This window comes from Rana temporaria, chromosome 12 (assembly GCF_905171775.1).
Source record: "Rana temporaria chromosome 12, aRanTem1.1, whole genome shotgun sequence".
NCBI classification, from domain to species: domain Eukaryota; kingdom Metazoa; phylum Chordata; class Amphibia; order Anura; family Ranidae; genus Rana; species Rana temporaria.
Window position 1 is genome coordinate 100,278,103 of NC_053500.1, and position 9,287 is coordinate 100,287,389.

Consider the following 9,287-nt stretch of genomic DNA (forward strand, 5'->3'; position numbering starts at 1 on the left):
AAAAAAGTTTTTTTTTTCATGCTAAAAAATGACCGTGTGTACGCGGCATTACACCCAGTTTTAAAACTAAGTGAAATCTAGCTGAGGTGTTCATATATTTAAATGTCTGCAATTGACCAAGAGAAAAACACGAGCAAAACAAGCAAAGCACGTTTAAAACGTTTTTTCTTCTTTTCTCTAAAAGGAGTTTTCACACCCTCCTTTGTAAAAAGGGAGGGGGGGGGGGAAAGAGTAGTAATCCTCGCAGCCAAACTGCTGTTTTAAAAACTGACAGGTTTAAAGGAAAAAAACATTTTGCCTAAATTGTATGTCTGCAAGGTAGACAGACAGAATAGTGTAATGATTCTGTTAAAAAACGAGTAAATACCTATTAAATTCCTTCATCTATATCACCTCCGGCATTCTAGTTTCTGTTCTCTTATTCACACCGATGATATTATATATATATATATATATATATTTCTTTGTTTCTACAATATTTTAAAGTTGATGTTATTTAATGTGATATACTTGATGATCATGCTAGCGGAATTATAATTTGCTCCGCCGCTGAATTTGTGTGCCCAGCGCAGCGGTATAAAAGTCACCAGTTTACCTACGGCTCCTCATCCTATGACTAAGTGGCGTCGTTCAGCCACGCAACGCGTCAGGAAGGAGGAGAGCCGTCGGTGACGTCATCTCCGTTCGCGGCCGAGAACGGAGATATCTCAGATACACACACTACTTCCTTATGCTGATTGTAGCAGTTTTAAATGTGAGTGCAATATTATTTTCATTAAAATCGTTTATTACATACTACACTATGGGGATTCCACTGTGCTTTTATTGAGTGCCATTCATTCTGGGAGCGATCTGGTTAGGACTTGGGAGACCTGCAGCTGGGAGATTGGAGCAACAGGCTGACCCGGAGACACAGATCTACAGTGGAATCTGCTGGGCTTTGCCAAAATCAGCAGTATCACAGGCTCATTATAGCCTGTCCTAAGGTGAGAGGCTTGTACTACCATACACTGGTGTTTTGTTCTGCACAGCTACACTAAGTGATCGTGCGGTGGATTGCAGCTATTATTTATCAAGCACTGTTGCACTTTGGGAATTGAAATTCAAGCACTTCATTATTGGACTGTTTTGAAGCACTATACACTTTGGAAATTTTGTTGAAGCACCGTTATTTTGATTGAACACTTTTATACATATTTAATTTTTATTTCATTGAGCACGAGTTTGTGCACTGAGACTTTTTATTCATTTATGTATATATAATTATTTAATTGATATTTATATTGATTATTTATTCATTATTTATTGGTAAATATTTTTTTCACCATTTGCTCTATTTTGCACTGGACGTTTGGTTACGCCCACTAAGGGACTATTTCATTCCACCATTACTTTTCTCACTTCATTTTTTAAATCATTTGATGACTGTAATTTGTTAAGTCAATCATATATTTTGGACTTCATTATTATCACGTTATTCATCCCTCTCATCATTGCTGTTGATGTTTGGTGGGACATAAGGAATAAGGAGTGAAACACGGTTTATAATTGGATACATTGGCCAGTCATTCACGTTTATATGCGTTTATTTCGTGAATTGGCTAGTTACTTAATATTGTTTAAATGGCAAGCGCCATTACACCCCCTCTTTTCATTACTATCATCGGTGTGTGAGCACCATTTAGTAGTGACTGCTGCTTATATTTATATTATATAGTATTTATATATTTTATATTATTTTAATGTTTTAAATATTAGTCTGTAGTGCCCTTGGTTAGGTTTTGCGCATTAGTTCCCCCCATTTACACTTATGGGCACTGATAGATGGCACTAATTGCACTGATAGGTGGCACTGGTAGATGGCACTGATTGCACTATGAGTGCAATCAGTGCCATCTATCAGTGCCCACAAGTGCCACCTATCAGTGCCCATAAGTGCCACCAATCGGTGCCATCTACCACCTGATATGTGGCAATTATGGGCACTGATAGATGGCACTGATTGCACTGATAGGTGGCACTTGTGGGCAATAACATATGGCTGGCACTGAAATGCCATGACACACATGAAATGACACAGGGATTATTAAAAAAAAACTATGCTGCAACGCCCATCTTGGTACACCCTGCACTTGGCTGCAGTAAGCAGCAGACATCCTGTCACACCCAGCCTGAGCTATATGGGCTGGGTGTAACAAGATGTCCACTGCTGGCTTACTGCAGCCGAGTGCAGGGTGTACCAGGATGGGCGTAGGGATGTTCAGCCGCTGACAGTGACCGAATGTGACTGCACCGGTCACCACCCTGCCAACTTACCAAGTTTCACTGCAGGTGAGGACTCGCTCTCCGCCCGCCGCCTCCATCCACCAACTGTGCCTGCCCTCTCCAGCCAGACTCCGCCCGCACTTTCCTTCCACAGACTCTGCCCACCCTCTCCAGCCAAACTCCACTTGAACACTATGTCCACAGGCTGTCCGCCCTCTCCAGCCAGAGGGGGAGGGGATGGGGGGGGCAAAGAAGTACACCCTCCTGGCCCAATGTATAGTCCCCCACTGTCAGCCCCTGGCTGTGGGTTAGTATTATATAGGCAGTTCCGTTATCCCTTTTCAAGAGGATTTCAGGATAAACTAGGAGCTTAGTCTCTCCTATAATTAACCCCTTCTTTCTTGTATTATCCTTCTGGCAGATGTGTGATAGATGGTTAAATCTGTATCTGAATCTGTTATTATATTTCGCCCTTGTTCCAAGTTTAGTCCTCTTTACATGATCTTATGCGACTCAGGGGCTTTTATTGACAGTATTATTCTTCTATCATGCGTCCCCTAGAAGTCCTCTATTCCAGATAGCCCACAAACCCCCAGTACTCCAGTATTCTGGCAGATAATATTCTTAAAAACAGTCCTATGTACTCTTTTACAGGTGTAAGTGAGCCTATAGTCCAATGCCTCTTCTGGCCGACGGCATTAAACTCAGTCAACCGCCCACTATACACTATACCAGTTCATAGTCTGTTTTTAAGCTGTTTATGAGCGGTATATTCTGGTTACCAGTCAAAGTCAAAGTGGGGGAGTGGGATCAAACCCAAGGGGGGAAGATAGGTCCGCTGGGGGGGGGGGGGGTTAATGCTTGTTTCAGTCCTTTACTGTTAGTGAGCTGGTTATGTAACACAAGCTGCCTTCCATTTATCGGTACCTTGATGGTTCAACAATTTAACCTTGTACCTTGTGCCTGCTATATCTCCTGGTTGTCATAGATATTCACAGTCACATTCCAGTGTTCCTGCAGGCATTATATAGTTTATGTACAAATACAGATGTAATAGAGAAAGCAAACTCTCACCCCCTTATAGTTATGATTTCCGCTCTTGTTTGTGGTATTCCTGCCAGTTTTTTTGGGGTGAATGGAAGGTGGTTCAGTGGAGCGGGATGAGCTGGGATGGGATGGAATCTATATCAACTATGTACTTGTGATCATCTACTATATGTCTATGTGATAAGATATACTAATGCATTAGACATATAGTAGATGATCACAAGTACATAGTTCCAAGAATCAAAGTGGCCGCGCTAGATAAGGTACACATTCCCTTCCGGGGCGGTGACTGGAACAAAATTTTGCTACAATTGGAACAAACATTTTTATTTTATTTACAGGCGAATGTATTACCAGGACTCAATAAGTCCATTTCATATTGTCCTTTTCTAAAAGGTTTCTCTTCAGGGAAAACCACTAAAATAAAGTTTTGTATTTGTTTTCACAAAGTAATTTCATCACTGTGTAGACTCTATAATAATCCTTTTATATTATATTCCTGTTTAAAAATCGAACTTGAGAAACAGCCATCTGGGGATCAGACCCCGCATGCAGACAGATGCTTATTTATTTAATAATTCTTGGAATGTTAAATATTTGTTTAGAACCAATACTTTTTCAAAAAATGAGCAGAGACAATGTTTGATATCAAATAAGATTATTGAAAACGTGATTTATAAAAATTGTAGACCAATGTAAATGTTACATTAATGTTTTTTTCTTTTTGTCATCAAGTGTTTTATTATTTAACCAGCATTTTTATTATTATCTATTGTTTTGTTCAATTGGGTCGGCTAGTGCGCATTGCACGGCATGGACAAACGGGCGTTTTGTTGCCATGGAGTCGGTGGCGAAGCCGAGTGCTCTTTCTGGACGCCGAGGAGGTCACATGACCAGCCTGCTATTCATGCAAAGGCTGGTGTGACTGACAGGTGGGTGTCTATCTGGAGTGGTGGCAGGGCCGTCTTTACCACAGGGCAAATGGGGCAGCTGCCCAGGGCCCTGTCACTGTTGGGGGCCCAAAGCAACCCCCTTTAAAAAAAAAAAAAAAAAAAACCTTTTTTTTTTAGGGGTCCGGAGGTCCCCAGAGGCCCCCAGGGCCCCAGATGGCACCCCCCCCTTTTTTTATTTATTTTTAAATAAAAAAAAAAAGTTAATATATTTTTATTTTATTTTTTATTAAAGGGCCAATTTTTTTTAGAGGTTTTTTTATTAAAGGGATAATTTTTTTTAGTGGTCCCCAGGGGTCCGGAGGCCCCCAGGGCCCCCAGATGGCAACCCCCCTTTTTTTATTTATTTATTTTTAAATTAAAAAAAATATTTTTTTAATATATTTTTATTTTATTTTTTATCAAAAGGCCAATTTTTTTTAGAGGTCTGGCGGTCCCCAGGGGCCCGTAGTTCTCCAGGGCCCTGGATGACAACCCCCCTTTTTTATAAAAAAAATCTTTTTCTATATATTTCTTTTATTTTTTATATATATATATATATTATTATTATTATTATTATTATTATTATTATTATTATTATTATTATTATTATTATTATTAAAGGACCCAGAGGTCCCCGGATGGCAACCCCCCTTTTTTTTATAATTTTTTTTCATATTATTTTATTTCTTTTTTTTCTTCTTTTTTATATATATATATATATATATATATATATATATATATATATATATATATATATATATATATATATATATATATATAAAACATTTTTTTTTTTTTTTTTATTAAAGGGCTCAGAGGTCCCCAGGGCCCCATGTGGCAAACACCCTTTTTTTTTTATAAATGTTTATTTTAAAATTTTTTGTTTATATATTTTTTTTATTTATTTTTTATTAAAGGGCCCAGAGGTCCCCAGGGCCTTGGATGGCAACCCCCCCCCCTTTTTTTTTATAAATGTTTCTTTTTTATATATTATTTTTATTAAAGGGCCCAGAGGTCCCGGATGGCAACCCCCTTTTTTTTGTAATTAATTTTTATAAAAAAAATTTATTAAAGGGCCCAGAGGTCCCCAGGGCCCCAGATGGCAACCGCCTTTTTAAAAAAAAAATATATATATATTTTTTTATATATATTTTTTATTTCTTTTTTTCTTTTTATTAAAGGGCCCAGAGGTCTCCAGGGCCACAGATAGCTACACCCCTTGTTTTATATATATTTTTCTTTATTTCTTTTTTTTGTAAAGGCCCCCCTGCTTCTCAATTTCAGGCAGCAGCACCCCCCCCCCCCGGTTCTCTGCTCCAGGGGGCCCATGCCTGAAGCTGTGTAAGTGGCCCCATAATTCCTGATGGCGGCCCTGCCGCCCGTTAAGCCCCTGTGCTGCCCACAAATCAGGCTGAAAATCATCAGCGGCACGCAGCCAGTGACAGTACTGCTTCCCTTCCCAGTGTTTTAAAATGTACAGCACCCCTGGCCTTCCTTTAGACGTGCCTTCCTGCCACTGGGTGCTGCTTGCATATAAAAGTGAATTAGAATGTGATTTTATAACATCCCCTATTTGCTCTTCCCGAGGCTGACTTCTTCATGTCCTGCTCCTCAAGGTATGTCACTGTTTGCTAATCTATATTGTAAATAGAAGTTTTCTGTAGAGTGTGCCCAAAGTCTTTATAATATTTGATGATTCACTGCAGGTCTGGTCAGTGTTTTAAAAAGTTCCTCTATTTTACACATGGCATGGCATGGGGGTCACAGCACCGTCTGTCCATTCTGCTTTAGCACCATGGGACCCCATGCCATGCCATGTGTAAAATAGAGGAACTCTTTAACTACTTGCCGACCAGCCGCCGTCATTCTATGGCGGCAGGTCGGCTCCCCTGGGCGAGAGCACGTAGTATAACGTCACCCTTTAGAGCGGCCACTAAACACACAGCTCTCGGTCCTATCAGCGGGGGAAATGCTGATCTTCTGTTCATACAATGTATGAACAGAGGATCAGTGTTTCCCCTAGTGAGGCCACCCCCTCCACAGTAAGAACACACCCAGGGAACATACTTAACCCCTTCCCCGCCCCCTAGTGTTAACCCCTTCACTGCCAGTGGCATTTTTATAGTAATCCAATGCATTTTTATAGCACTGATCGCTATAAAAATGCCACTGGTCCCAAAAATGTGTCAAAAGTGTCCGAAGTGTCCGCCATAATGTCGCAGTACCGAAAAAAAATCGCTGATCGCCGCCATTACTAGTAAAAAAAAAATATTAATAAAAATGACATAAAAATACCCCCTATTTTGTAAACGCTATAACTTTTGCGCAAACCAATCAATAAACGCTTATTGCAATTTTTTTTTTTTTTACGAAAAATACGTAGAAGAATACGTCTCGGCCTAAACTGAGGAAAAAAAATTTTTTTATATATATTTTTGGCGGATATTTATTACAGCAAAAAGTAAAAAATATTATTTTTTTTTTCAAAATTGTCGCTCTATTTTTGTTTATAGCGCAAAAAATAAAAACCGCAGAGGTGATCAAATAGCACCAAAAGAAAGCTCTATTTGTGGGAAAAAAAGGACGCCAATTTTGTTTGGGAGCCACGTCGCACGACCGCGCAATTGTCAGTTAAAGCGACTCAGTCCCGAATCGCAAAAAGTGCTCTGGTCTTTGACCAGCAATATAGTCCGGGGGGTAAGTGGTTAAATCACAGACCAGACCTGCAGTCCAGGCTGAGTAAGGCCTCAGAGCACATGGCATTACTGTCTGTATTTAACTGCTTGATGGGCTTATTTTGGGCCTGGCTGGTTCACATGTATGTGTTTTGGTGGCCCACATTTACGCAGGCACAGCAGCCCATTCATTTGAATGGGCCGCCATGCCTGCGTTTAATGCAAAGAAAAGCACATGCCTCATGTAATAGGCTGCGCACACGGCACGCCTATGCCCATCAAGCACTGAAATACAGCACTGTCTGTCCATTCTGCTATCTGCTGTGACTTATCTGCAGTTCCCGCATTGTCAAACTTGCTGCATTATTAGACGTTTAGGTCACGCTTTTAAAAACACAGTGCGTTTGTGTGTGCAAGAACTGCAGGTAAGTAGCATGGTGCAAAAGCAGAATGGATTTCAAGGCAACTGTATTTTTAAAATGCTGAATGCACCTTTTTTCTGCAGGAAACAAAGGCATGGCAGCCCATTCAAATCAATGGGCTGCTGTGCCTGCACAAATGAGGGCCGCCAAAACACATACATGTGAACCAGCCAGGCCCAAAATAAGCTGGAGGGGGGCCCAAAAAAAATGTTTGCCCAGGGCCCAAACCATATTAAAGACGGCCCTGCCCTGAGTGTCCATCGTATATGGGAATAAGCAGGAAAATTGTATGGGAGTTGGCATTCCCACTTTTCCAAAAGGGGTATCACATATACATGGACAATCACTACACCTGTCTGCCCCTTTTTCGCCACCTATTCCTGAATAAAACCTTGGCCTGTGGTACTGCACGTAAAAACAGGAAAGGCTTCCCACAGAGTTTAGTCACCACAAGGCTACAAAGGAGGGAATCAGCAAGCCTGAGGAATGAAGTTTTGCTGTATCATCAAATATAATAAGTTCATGGGGGGGGGGGGGGTGGATTTAAACGATCAAATGCTGCAGCCCTATCTCTCAATACGAAAGTCCATTTTCTGGTATGAAAAAGTTGCAATATACTTCTTCCATATGGCCCTTTATAATTCATACGTCACTTATCACAAATCAACGGAAATGCCCATCCCCTTTATCAGATTTATCGAAAATGACGTCACTGCCCTGATCTATCAGCAAGGCTCCGCCCCACAAAGAATTCTCTCCGATTGTGTCAGCAGACTGCACGAGCGCCATTTTCCTGACACTATTCCACCATCAGCAACCGGAAGAAGACGCAAAAAAAAATGTTGGTGTGCAGCAAACGTTAAATTAGGAAAGACACCAGTTGCTATTGCCCCGACTGTCCCGACCAACCTGGCCTATGTATGACACCATGCTTCAAGTGATATCACTCTTTCGAAAATTATTAACCCAAATTCCTAATAGACTGCCACTTCCCTGTTTTCAATTTCTGTGCTGATTTCCCTGCTGCCTCAACCAACCAACCTAGTGCCTCAACTCAACTGACCCTGGCCTGTTTATCGACTATGCCTCTGCATGTCGTCTGCATTGTTTATCTGCCATGTTTCTGACTTTCACGTGAACTGACCCTGGACTGCTTCTCGACTATGCCTCTGCCTGCCGTCTGCATTGTTTATCCGCCATGTTTCTGCCTTTCACATGAACTGACCCTGGACTGTATCGACTATGCCTCTGCCTACCGCCTTTTTCTGCCTTTTACCTGCACTGACCTCGGCTTGTTGACCATGTTTTTGCCTGCCCCTTGGACTGATCTTGCACCCTGCTACACAGGGGTCTCACACATGTGAGGGGCTCCAGAATAGTGTTAGGAGTTCAGAAAACCCAGTTTTTGGTTTTCTGTGTTCCCAGAACAGGGTCTGGTTGCCCGGCGGCTTCAAAGCGATTTGGGTGGGAGAAGCCTCTACCCCTGTCCCCATTCTTTCCTGACTGAGGCCCTAAACTTGATGGTCCTGCCTGCTGCCTGGACCAATTCTTTGGATGCACTAACCATATCTCTGCCTTCTGCATGTACTATGGACAGTATTCCTGCCTGCTGCATGTATGATCCTTTCACTGCTGCTGACCACATCTGCCTGCTACCTGGACCGATACTCTCCTCTGTGGACCACTGCACTACTAAGACAGCAGGTAATCCTTTCTTTACTCTTTACTCAGAAGAATGTATTTTGGTTTGTAATTGGTATGTACAGTACATGCTATGGGTTAGAAATACGAAGGACCTTCAACAATGTCATAGGTTGGCAGGAATTTGTGTGTGAAATTTATGCTCCTAGAACACCTGGAGGTGCTATTTGGATGTTGGACTTCTGTATGTGGCCAGGCTGTGTAAAAGTCTCAGAAATGTGGTATCGTTATACTCAGGAGGAGTA